Source organism: Orcinus orca, chromosome 2, assembly GCF_937001465.1.
Source record: "Orcinus orca chromosome 2, mOrcOrc1.1, whole genome shotgun sequence".
Lineage (NCBI taxonomy): Eukaryota > Metazoa > Chordata > Mammalia > Artiodactyla > Delphinidae > Orcinus > Orcinus orca.
The window spans coordinates 74,904,337-74,917,323 of record NC_064560.1 but is presented as its reverse complement, the minus strand read 5'-3'; the positions used below and the strand labels follow the sequence as shown (position 1 = coordinate 74,917,323).

General features: G+C 45.5%; 1 protein-coding gene across 11 annotated transcripts in view; it reads right to left on the bottom strand.

The window, feature by feature from the left end:
• Nucleotides 1-1,047, bottom strand: part of MEF2A (myocyte enhancer factor 2A) — a 174,867-nt gene extending 173,820 nt beyond the window's left edge. For 4 of the 11 annotated variants that reach the window (XM_033431438.2, XM_033431437.2, XM_033431436.2 and 1 more), the window contains exon 1: nt 510-1,042. The gene's annotated coding sequence lies outside the window, so the exon portion shown is untranslated. Of the gene's footprint in view, nt 1-509 lie in introns of all 11 variants that reach the window. The other 7 variants (XM_033431435.2, XM_033431434.2, XM_033431440.2 and 4 more) reach the window with 6 other exon arrangements.
• Nucleotides 1,048-12,987: the final 11,940 nt, after the last annotated feature.

Sequence of the window (12,987 nt, the reverse complement as noted above, 5' to 3'; positions counted from 1 at the left end):
GGGAGACCCCGGCCTCACACTGAAAGATTAGGAAAACGGCCCTCGGGCGTTCCCCTACAGAGAGGCTCCGGGCCCCCAGGGAACTCCTTCAACTTTCAAGGAGACGACGTCCACCACCGCCCCCCAGCCCCAAACACGGCGCGCGCCCTGGGAGGCTCCTCGCGCCGAGCCTGCGCGGCCGAGCCTCCCTCCACCGGCCCGCGACACCCCTTCAGACCTCGGGCCCGCCCTCAGGGCACCCCGCCCCCACCTCCGCAGGCGCCTTGCCCCTCGCCTCCGACCCCGACGCGACCACCGCTCGCCGCCTCCCCTCACCCCACCCGCCCTGCCGCCGCGCGCCTCGACCCCTGCTCTCAGCCAGCCGGACACCACACCGTCCCGCTGTCCCCGGAGCCCCGCAGGCGCCCCTCCTGGGCCGCGTCGCCCCCCTCCCCGGCGCCCCCAGCCCCCTCGCCGAGACGCCGCCCCTCAGGCCCCGCGGACTGAGCCCTGCCGCCCGCGGCCCTCACCGTCTCTCCGGCGCAGCTGGCGGGCGCACACAAGCCGCAACGGGGGCCCGCCACCAGCGCTCCGCGCCGCCCGGAGCCGCCTCCTTCAGCCCGGGACTCGTCGGGACATCAGCGCACGGATCCCCACACCGGGGCTATTTTTGGGAGACAGGCCCGGGCCAGACCGGAACTCGTTCCTGTCGGCGCGCGTGCGCACTATTTCGACGGTACTCTGTGTCCCTCCGCCAAGCTCGCCTTTTCCTTCACCTCCCTTCGCACCCTCTCTGGCTTCTCCCTTAAGGTTTCTTCATAGAGCTGATTTATCTTCTTGGTGGATCCTAGAGCACTTGGAGTGGGAAAGACAAGGGTGCGGGCAAACAGAGTCACACTGTTTGGAAGCGAGCACTACCCCACAAGGACGTGAGGGGCGGACTATGTTTTCTTGTGGATGAGGAGACGGATCACCCGGCACAGGAAGGAGATGACGGCGGTTTGGCGCCGGGGCTACAGGCTGGAGCTCGCTTCCCTCTGAAGGACCGTGTTCTCCTGGAAGGGATACTGGTCACTTGATGAGAACCCGGGCGCCTCCTAGGGCGGGGCAGGCCGGCGGCGTCGCGCCCTGTAGCCCTGCCTCCCCCACTGCTGCCTCCCTGACCAGCCGCGGGGGCCGGGCTCAGAGCGGCTCCAGAGACGCGGCGCGTGGCAAATCGCCTCGCTTGGCCGCCGGCTCCAGCCAACCCGGGGCGCCGGGGGGCGGGGTCCCAGGGGCGGGGCCGGGGCTCGGGGCGCGAGTCCGTCAGTCGTCCGGAGTTCGGTGCCAGGCGGCGTCCTTCGGAAGGGCCCAGACACCCCCTGCCGGGCTCCTGGAGCCGCTGCCAGACCCCCGCCCTCGGGGCAAGCTTGGCGCCCCAGATCTCCGCTCGCCACGCCCGCGCCCACACCCACATTGCGGTTCGGACCGCACCAGTGCCCTCGCCTGCGCGGCCACCAGGTCACCCTCACTGAGCAAGCACAATTGGGACTCAGGCCCCTGGCGCGCCGAGGCGGCTCGGACCCCGGCCCCCAGACAGTAGGACTTAAAGGGGCCTGGAAGGCTGGAAGGCGGGCGATCCCTTTCTGGCTTTCGACCCAAGCCAAGCTCGCCACGTCCGGGGAGAGACTCAAACTACTAATCTTAACTACTAGTAATAGCTAGTTACTGATAGGCACAGCTAGTATGCTTTGAGCCCTAAACTGTGTGCTGAATAGTTTGCAATATGATAGCTCATCATCCTTACAACATCCCCATAAAGTAGCTTCAGTTTCTATTCCCATTTTACATAGGAGGAAAGGGAAGCTTGAGCGCTAAAGTGACCTTTTGAGGTTACAGCTTAAGAGGAGGGCACTGAGCACTTGAACTCCTGACCACTCTGCATACTGCCTTTTCTGAGAGCGGTTCAAAGGAAATGTTTTTGGGGGCTATTGGCTTTTGCCGAGGGAGGTCTTTAGGAGGTGAGACATTTGTAGTCTTTGCATCATGAAGGCTGCTTGCCTCTGGAGTTTCTACGGCCACGCTGCCTATCTATGCACCCAGAGGTCCCTATGCAGTGGATACAAAGCCAAATAATTATTTTCATTTGAAGATGAGAAATTCAGTCGCACAGCACTTTGAAACAAAGTGATTGGGGTGGGTGAGCAGATGCGCAGAGGCTGTGGGCAGAGGAACTGGGAAGTTACAAAGGAAGCTGGAGACTAACAGGCTTCCTCCCTCAAGGACAAGGCAATGTACTGGGGAGAACCCAACACGAAAGTGACACATAAACACCAGACACTGGAAAATTAACCTGGAGTTGTGCTCAGAGCCCCACAATGTCAGCGTTCAGAGGAGCCTGCAGCAGGGAGGTTTTTTTAAAAACACGTTAGAATTTGGTGTAACTCAGCAAGTCATGTGGAAATGCACACTTTTTAATCTGCCAGAAGCTGCAAAGCCAGCTGGATTTGGCTTCTCTGCTCCAAGAAAATAGAAGAGTTGAACAGTTTTCCTTCAGAAAGGAAAAGGTGAGGTGGGAGGACCATGAGCAATGGCTCCCTTATTCCCACCTGCCCTGGAAGGAGAAGAGGAACAATGAGAATAGGCTTTTCTGAAAGAGGTTTTCATACGCTCATTGCTTCACCCCATCTCCCTTCCTTGGCAGAAGCTGACCCTCTTGGGGCAGAGAAGACTCAGCTCAGACTACCCATCCCCTACCCATTCAAATGCTGTTGGTCACTCCAGAAAGCCAGGCAGAGAACTTGGCTCTGAGTCCAGCCAAAGCAGAAATGAAGAGTGTTTGCATCACCTAAGAGAGCACCTCTTTCCCCACTACCCCCTGCAAGTCAAAGCCCTTGTCTAAGAATTACAGGGAGTTGGAAGGAAGGAAGGAAGGAAGGAAGGAAGGAAAGAAGGAAGGAAGGAGGGAGGGAAGGAAGGGAGGGAGGAAGGGAGGAAAGAAGAGAGGGAAAAAAAGTAAGTTTAAGAATTTTAGAGCACAGCTATTGTAAAATCCATTAGCAAGGTATAATCACTGTTGTTTGTAATTAAAGTAACCAATTTTAGGAAATCATCATAGCCCCTATGGTCTCAAAAACATGTACCTGAAGTCCAGCAACTTGCTGCACTCAGCTGGGTCTAGACCATGCGCCACTGGCTTGGAAGGAACTTCTGAAGGGCAGCATCTGTTAGTCTTCCAACTCTTTCTGTCCTCCTTAAAGCACTTAGGTGTCCAAGTGTGTCTCAACTGAAGGGGCTCCGTATTGTACTAGGCACTGTGATATAGAGGTAAGGAAGAGCAGCCCTTCCTTCAAAGGGGCTGGCAGGCCATGGTGGGGGACATACACCTTAAAACACAAGCCAGCCTGGTAAGCACCAAGAGATGGGTTTCCAAGGGTACTAGAAGAGCACAGAAGATGAATATCTAAGAAGGGAAGAGAATTAGGGTAGGCTTCTTAGATGAGGCAACCCCACAGTGAATCTAAAAAACCTCCAAAGAAGGATGAAAAGAGGTCCTCTCATTATGTCTTGATCTGAAGAATAAAGCCCAAGCTCCCTGGGAGGCAGAGATCCCTGACCACTGGCCAGCCTTACTCTCACCCCTTCCTGCCAGATACCTCACTGTCCGCATTCAGGAATCTTAATCACACACCAGGCTACTTCCTATGTCTGCAGGGTAAACCCCTTTCTATCCAGCAAGTCTCCACTAGGCATCTTCTCTAAGAACCCTTCTCTAATACAGTGCTTAGTTGAAGTGTATTTCTATATATATGTCTGTCTCCTTCCTTCTGGTGAATGAGCCCCTTGCAGACAAGAAATGTGATATATTCCTTACTTGATTTGCTATATCTAGCACAGTGCCTAGCGTGTGGTAGACAATAAAATGTTTGTTAAATATTTCTGAGCAGCCTTTAGGCAGAGGGACTGCTGTGTGCAAGGACCCCATGAGTGTGGCTCAAGATAAAAACCACAGCTAGAGTAGTGTGCCTGGAGCCTGGAGTCTGATCAAGCGCTGGGGAGTGGTCAGGTGTGAAAGGGTGCAGAGCCTTAGCCCATCAAGCCAGGCCATTTGGATCTCTTTCTGAAAGCAAAGGGAAGCACTGACAGATTTCAAGCAGGTGAATAGCAAGATCTATTTGGCATTTTAGAAGGATCACTGAGGGCAGTAGTTGGAGGTGGGTGGGAGGGAGCAAGACTGGAGGCAGGACAACCAGTTAGAATGCACTGATGGTATAGCCGCTGCTGGCAGAGCCCCCACCCTTCCCATCCCTGGACATCTCCGCAGACTTTCCCCACACATGCTGATGGCTTCCTGTGTCTCTGTTGAGGCTCTGGCCCCAAGAGAGGGCTCCCTTGGGTCAGGAGATAAAGACTCCAGCTTCGTCACACCTTAGGAAGACAATTCTAAGGCATGTACCCCAAAGTCTCTCAGGGGCCCCAGTGGATTGGGCCCCAGTTGTCCTCAGTGGTGATCCACTCATTAGCACAGTTTTGATGTCTGTCCTCACTTCCCAAGTCTTCCCCACTCCCCCAGAGTGCTTCCCAGAATCACCTCCCAAAGAAACTACCTGCACCAAAATCCTTGTTTTGGGGTCTGCTTTTCAGATGACCCATTTAAGACAAATTGCAACTGAGATAAGAAAGAAGGAGGACCTGAATGAAGACAGTTGCCTGATGGTAAAGAGAGGGCAGAAGCAAAACATGGAGCTAGAAGGAGAACTGACCTGCTTGCTGACCATTGAATATGGGGTCAGGGAAGGTAGAGGAGTCTCAGCTGCCTCCAGGTTTCTGGCTTAGGCTCCTGAGTAGATAATAGCAGCATCATTTAAGTGGGGAACATTGGAGGAATGTGAGGTTGAGGAAGCTGGATGAGGGGAGCACGATGAATTCCATTCTGCTCATGTTGAATTTGACATGCCTGTGGGACAAAGTATCCTTAGCCTCGTGGGGTTGGAAAAAGAAACAACTAGTTGAGACTGGACAATATAGGGAAGGCTTCCTGGGGGAAGAGAATTTTAAGCAGAATTTTGAAGCTGTGGTATATGGGCTGGAGAAAAAACATAACTATGTATCAGAATGACAATGAGATGGATGGACAGTAAAAAACAAAAAAAAGAAAGAAAGAAAGAAAAAAGGATTCATATGGGGGGCGGGGGGGAAGCAAGTTTATTTGAACGAGGGAAACTAAAAAGAGCCTCATAGGGGTTTCAGTTTGTGAGCTGCTTGAAGATAGGTGTCATGCCATGTTCAGTCTTGTGTCCCCACACTTACACAGAATTGATATTTATTAAATATGGTGTGAACCAGGCAAAGTAATATTTTTCATGATGTCTCAATCTTGTACAACTATAAATAATTAAAAATTGAAGGTTTTAAATGTGTTTCAAATTAGCAAATTCTCCAAATTTAACTTTGTGTAAGGATTTGTGTCTTGTTGAGAAATACCATATTTAAGAGAAATATCTTGCTCGTAAAGTTACCTGATTGTAAATTTTACTTGTAAATCTGACATAGGATCTAATGACTTGTAAATATTTCAGAAAATCAAAATTCCACATTTTAAATTAAAGCTAAAGGCATAATCTACTTTGTACTGTACACAATAAGTGCTTTAGAGTTAAAATCACGAACATATATGTGAAAGAAAGAGACCTTTTGTGCATTCCTTTTCTATTGCAAGTTCCATGACAAACACCCAGATCTAAATGGCATTTTCCAATAAAAGAAACCAGGGCTCCTTGGAGAAATGGCTGATTTCAGGATTGGAGAAGGAAAAACAAACAAACAAAAAATAAAACAAAACGAAAAAACCTAGATAAACCTATGGTGCCAGAAAGCAAGGAAGTTCTCAAAAAAATGATGGGCAGGTCAAAGGGACATTGGAGCCAATCTGAAAGAGCTGCCAATGGCCAAAGCTGGAACACTTGAAGCAACAAAGTAAATAATGCTAGCGTTGGATTATAACCTATAGAATAAAATGAGCCCATACTGATACAAATAAATAATTGGCTGAATAAATTAACAGGAGAGGAAGTACAGATTTTACTTACAGGAGAATTCCCATTTAAAAAAATGTAGAAGGAATGAGAACAACATAAAAACCACCATTAGGCAAACACCACAGTTAATAACTTCTTGCTGGCGAGGAGGTTCAGTGGATGCAAAAATTGGTGGGAAAAAAATTATGAGAACAGGACATTTACATAGTCTCAAAGTAGCTACCTGCAAGATGTTTATTAATTACAAAGAGAAAAATAGTAACTTTATGATAGAGAAACCCAGAAGACACCACCTGAGCCAAGTGAACAAGGCTAGTATCACCAGCAACAATGTTTATCGACGTTATGCACCCTATGTGTATGATGCAATGAGAAAGGCACGTCCCTTCTCTGGTATTCCTGCCCAAAATGTATGACCTGAAACTAATTATGAGAGAACCTCAGACAAACACAAATTGAGGTTCATTCTACAAAATAACTGACAAGTATTCATTGAAAGTGTCCAGATCATGAAAGACAAGGAAAGACAGAGGAACTGTCACAGATTGGAGGAGACCAAGGAAACATGACAACTAAATGCAAGATGGGACCCTGGATTGGATCCTGGTACAGAAAAGAGACGTTAGTGAGAAAACTGGTGAAATTAGAATAAGGTCTGTAGTTTAGTTAATAGTGTTATGTCACTGTTAATTTCCTGGTTTTGATAATTTTAATATCCTTATGTAAGATAACATTCAAGGAAGCTGGGTGAATTCTCTGCACTATGTTCTTCACTTTTGGTAAGTCTGAAAGCATTTCAAGATAAAAAAAAACTTCTAAGTGACAAAATATTTTAGTATTCTATAATTTACTCAACTCCCCAGTAACAACCATCATGTGGAGTTTAAATAACTCATATAAAGCATTTTTACAATGGTAAGTTCAACTTCAAATTAGGCAATATTAAAACTATTGGGAAAATATTTATAAGTATGAATGTTTTGAGGTGGCCAATGTTCTGAATTGAGAAAAAAACCCACAGAATATAGCAATGTTTCCATTTATTACAGCAATAGGATCCATGACTGCCATGTCTATGGCTATTCCTAAACACCAGAAAGTGAAACACACATATAAATTCTAACATTGCCTATTACATCTTTTTCAAGCAATAAAAATGTTATTTTCACTTCTCTTATGTCATGGGCTTTTATTCTTGAATGCCTTATGATGAAAAGGATGAATTCAGGTTCTCGAAGAAGAGGATAAAAGACGTTTCCTTTGCTCAATTTATAATCTTACATGTCAAAGTCTACATGAAGATTAAACAAACTTCAAAAATATAAGAAATCGAATCTTTGACAGCTGGATGTTTTTTACAATCGAACTTCAAATAAGTCATTCAATTTCTATGATATGTTATCATTTTGTTATATATATTTTTCCTCTGCACAGAGTTTATTCTGACTTTGTGATCCTCTCCACAACCAACAATACATTCGCATGTCAATTATAGTAAGTCCCAACCTTCAGTTTATTTTCTTTTCACTTTTTGTATTCCATCCAAAGAGAGACTGCATTTCACAGCAATATGCCTCCCAATATCCCACCCACATCTACCCCTTGTATATGAGATCATGATCTCTCCCCTGTCCTCTTTGCCTATATATTGTTGTCACAGGTATTTCTTCTAAATCCTGGAATTGCCCTAGTTCCCCCTCAATAATTTATTTCCAGATGCATCCCAGGCATTACCAAGTTCTACCTGTCTATTAGGATCTCCATTTAGACCTATTTTGGGCCTATGTGTCCCTAAGATCTCATAGAGAGAGAAGGGTCAGTTCTCTTGGTGATGGCCACATTATACACATCATTCCCAAATTGCTACTTATGATCTAGCAAAGATTTTTATCTGTTAGGATTTTAGAATGTTGAAATTTGAAATAAATCTGGGAGTCACTGAAAAAAATAAGACTGCAAATTTTGGAGTCCAGTGGTCTTTTGTTTAAATCACACCTCTACCATTTCCCAGGTGTGTAAATTTGGGCAAGGTGCTCAACTTCTCCAAACCTCTATCTTCCTACCTATAAAATGATAGGAATCCTTCCTCAAGGTTGTTTTGAGGACTGAGTAACCCACATAAAGTGCTTACATAATCTACATGCATAAATAGTAGCTACATGTTTGGCCGTTCACTGATTGATTTCACAAACTTCTACTGAGCCCTTACTGTGTACCATGCACTGTCCTAAGCATGGGGAATACAGAGAAGATCAATGTTCTTAGGAAGTTTGTAGTCATGCAGGTACACAGACAATAAAAAATATATGTAAACAAGAAGATGTCAGATGGCAATAAGGGCTATAATGAAATAACACAAGATCATGAGAGAGCCATTGAGAGATCTTAGCTAGGGGTTCAGGTAAGGCTTCTCTGAGGCAGTGACATTTAAACTGGGTGACAAAGGAGCTGGACAGGTGAAGACCTGGGGAAGAGTATCTCAGGCAGAGGGAAGGACAATGTCCCCAAGGTGCAACTGAGCTTATTTTCTTCAAAGAATAGAAAGAAGGCAAGTATGGCTGAAGCAAGGCTGGGGGGCCTGGGATGGTTTTTAAGCCATTGGAGGGCTGTTGCTGTGGCATTGTTATCTAAGTGGAAATACAATGAAAAAACAACAGAGTAAATCACCAGCATGTTAGTACATTGCTCCCGTCACATTCAAAAGGGACAAGTGAGGCAACTGTCTGTCAGTCTATTAGTCAGCAGTTTTTTAGCTGTAAGTAACAGGAACCCAAGTCAAACCAGCTTAAACCAAAAATAGGGAGAATTTACTGGCTCGTTCGACTGAAAATTCACTGCCATTTCTAATTCCTGCGTTGCTGGACTGGAAACTAAAATTCTCTCTCTCTCTCCCTCTCTTTCCCTCCCTGTCTCCCTCTCTCTCATTTACCCTGTTCTGTGCCCCAAATTCATATGTTGAAACCTAATCCCCAATGTGATGGTATTAGGAGGTGGGGCCTTTGGGAGGTGATTAGGTCATGAGAGTGGAGGCCTCAGGATGGGATTAGTGCCCTTATAAAATAGACCCAGAGAGCTCCCTTTCCCCTTCTGCCATGTGAGAACAAAGCAAGAAGGCCATCTATGAACCAGGAAGCAGGCTCTCACCAGACACCTAATCTGCCAGCACCTCGACCCTGGACTTTCCAGCCTCCAGAACTATGAGAAATAAATTTCTGTTATTTATACACCACCCAGTCTATGGCATTCTGTTATAGCAGGCCAAACAGATTAAGACAGTTTCCACTGAGAAAGAGCTTTCTTTAAATTTCTATTAATCAAAGTCCCAGATTTAAGCCTGGCCTGGCTAACACATCTCTCTCTGAACCAATCACTGTGGCCAGGGTGATAGAATGCTCTGATGGGTCACATCTGGGTCATTACCCACCACTAGAATCCTGGACGGGGAATCGAATTCACCAAAAACCCAGGAACACATGGGCTGAGAGTGGGTGGAGTAGTTCCCCACAAATTGAGCTATTATCCGAAGGGGACCCGTGTGCCAGAGAGAAAAAAAAAAATAGACATTGTTACCAAACCAAACTTGGGTCCACTTGCCTGGACACAGTAAAGATAACCTACTGCCCCCAGGTTGTGGTGAAGGAAAGTGCAGCGTTTATTGCAGGTGCCAAGCAAGGAGTCCAGGCAGCTAGTGCTCGAAAGGCCCAAACTCCCTGAGGCTTTCAGGGAATAGTTTCTAAAGACAGGGTAAGGGAGGGGTGTTGTGGGGTGTGTGATCAGCTTGTGGACATTTTTCTGATTGGTTGGTAGTGAGGTAATCAGGAGTCAACATCATCAACCTTCTGGTTTCAACCAGTCTGGGGTCTGCGTGCTTGTGGGCAGCATACAGTTAACTTCTTCTACCTGGTGGGCGTTTCAGTATCTGCAAAACAGCTCAAAGGACATGACTCAGAATATTCTCTATAGCCCTTGAAGATGAACTAAAGTTCCTTGACTTTGTTTAATGGCTAAACGATCATTATTTTGTTTTGCTTGACTGTTTTCCTTTCTTTCTGCATTTTCTCACTTCTCTGATTAAATTTATTCTTTGATTATAAAGTTTTTCTACAGACAAAAGGCAGGCAGAGGACTTGGGAGGGGGTCTGTTCTGGAAAGGCCCCATAGGGTCCTGCTCAGTTACAGACATCACAACAATTGAGTGGCAAGAGTTGATTGTATGTTTGTATTTAGACAGTGAGTGGAGAAATTTTGTTCCTACCCTCAAGGCTAACCCTGGACTCCTAATGGAAAAGAGACACAGAAGGAAAATTATCAGTAAGAAACCTAACAGACTATATTGTAAAACCTGAAATTCCATGTTCCGCCTTGACATTTTGAGCCTCACAGGGCTGCAGGGTCCTAACCATGAGTTCCCTGTTCTCACCAGACATGCATGGCCCCTAACCAGCTGGTGACCCTATCAGCCAGACCAGCCAGGCCAGCCAGACCCCACCCAGTTCTAAACCTCATAGGTTTCATGTCCCTGCCAGCCCACACAATTATTCAAACAAGCAAATTACATTCTCCTGCAGGAACTAGTAGGTATCTCACCCTCCTGTTACTAGAGAGCATTTCTCACCCAGCTCCTGAGTGCAAGCCCAGTGTGGCCCTGCACAGCATTCAGTCTCCTCCTCCCTCAGGCTCTGAGCACATGTGACTCATAATCTGCTGCCAGTCTCATCTGTCCACTGCTGGATGTCATGAGTTTGGCCATCTCGTATTTTTTAGGGCAGGAAATCCCTCCTGCTCCAATGGGATGAATAGGGGGTGATCAGATCACAGACCTCAATAGCTTTTCTAAGAGTAGCCTGAGCCATTTGCACTGGTCAGTAAATTTTGGCCCTCTGGACTCTGATAAACCCTGAGAGCTCCTGCTGGTGGGTCCTGGGGGCCTCTGCATATACAGGGAGACTTCTCCACACCCCTGGTTCCCAGCCTCTCTTCCCAGATGATCTTCTTTAATATGAGATCTGGCCATCAGGCATGGCATCTTGCTCATTAGTGCCTTTTCCAGAGTCTAGCTGAGGACCTGATACATAGTAGGCTTCCAATAACTGGTCCCTGAGTGAAAGAATGGATCTTTGTCTTCAATCAGGCAATGGCAAAGTGTGGAACATTCTGATCTGACGCAACCCCTTGAAAACTTGGTTTAAGTTAGAGTCAAAGTGACCAACCCAGAAAATCTGAGAATGGAAAATCTATTTTATCCTGGGCTTTACAGAGAAAGGAAATACTGGAGGTCAGAAGCCATGGTTTTCAATGTTCACATTAGCGAAGTATCGAAATGACCTTTGTTTTTTGAAATGAGGTTTCATTTTTATGCTAATGTTTTCAGTGAGGTCCCTGTTTTTGTCAGAAATTTCAACCTTTGCCGGGTAATTGCACAACCCCCGGGTTTGCTTGGCCTGCATAGTCTTGGCACGACTGACATTTTCTGGTACATGCTGTAGGCAAGATTTTTATGAGGCTTGATTCTTGTCTTGACTTTATTTGATCAGGTATATCTGTAATTCTACACATACATTAAAGCAGACAGCACCTCTTAGCACCACAGAAGAATGATAACAAAATATTTATCATATATATATATATATATCTACAGGAATGCAAAAAGTCTTTCCAGAAATCATGCTTCAACACGTTGTGTGATTTAAGCACACAGTTTCAAGGGGCTGGGTTCTCTCCTTGAGAATCACTTGCAATTTCCAAGAGTTTAGATAAATTAGATTCAGCATGCCAAAACAAAACAAAACAAAACTGAAGAGCTTTATCAAAACTCTTCACCAGAATTCTCTTTCCTGGTCTTTGGATCTATAAAAGTTGCATTTTTGAGCAACTTCTCTTCAGAATACCTCTTCTAGAACTGAACACAGTGGCAGAGCTGAGGTTAAAGAAAGACTCCTTTTTTTCACCTTTTGGATTAAAAAAGATGAAAAGGTTTGTTAACACATTGAGTTGGCAAGGGTATATAGAAACAGGCCCTCTTGTACCATGTTACTGGGAGTGAAAATTGGTACAATCTCTTTGGAAGGCCATTTAGTTAATATCTATCACAATTTTAAATACACGTACATTTAGCTCAGCAATTCCATATCTAAGAATTTACCCCCATAGAGATGCTTACATATATTCATGGCAGAATTGTTTAGAGCAGCAAAATAATTTTAAAAAGGAATAAATATTTATCAAAGTGAGATTGGGTAAATAATTTATGGTACAGTCATACAAGCAAATACTATTCTGCTACCATATATATACATATATATACATAGCTGAATATATATATATGTAGATATATATGTACATATATATATGTGTAGATATATATATATACACACACACGTACATGCAGTATGTGTGTGTGTGTGTGTGTGTGTGTGTGTGTGTGTGTGTGTGTCCCAAAACCAGTGGTTTTCAATAGGAAGAACAACTGATAATATCTGGAGACAACTGGACAGGGCATCTAGTGGGTAGAGGCCAGGGATGCTGCTAAACATCCTACAGTACACAGAACAGCTCCTCCTCGCCAACAACATATAACTATCTAGAAATATAAACATATAACATATAAAACCTCAATAGTGCTGAAGATGAGAAACCCTTCTCCTAGACAATCTGGAAGTTTCCATAAGTAACAATAGTAGCTGTCTCTGAGAAGGGAAACTGGAAGACTGAATGTAACACTTTGTCCTGAAGGAAATTGTATAGATGTGTATATTCTACACTTAATGTACTCCATATGAAGCAGTTTGAAAATGTTCATTCCCAGGCTCTCTCAGGCAGGGTATCAGAAAGTAACAGGCTCTGTGGGAACCATTTCTCTGCCTTCTCTTGCCTCAGATCTCGTCTTTGCTCTGAGCAAATGACAAACACCATGAGTGAGCTTGAAGATGAGAAAAAGTACTTTGTATTCACAAGTTCCTGGGCCATTTCTGTTCACCCAGGGATAGAAATA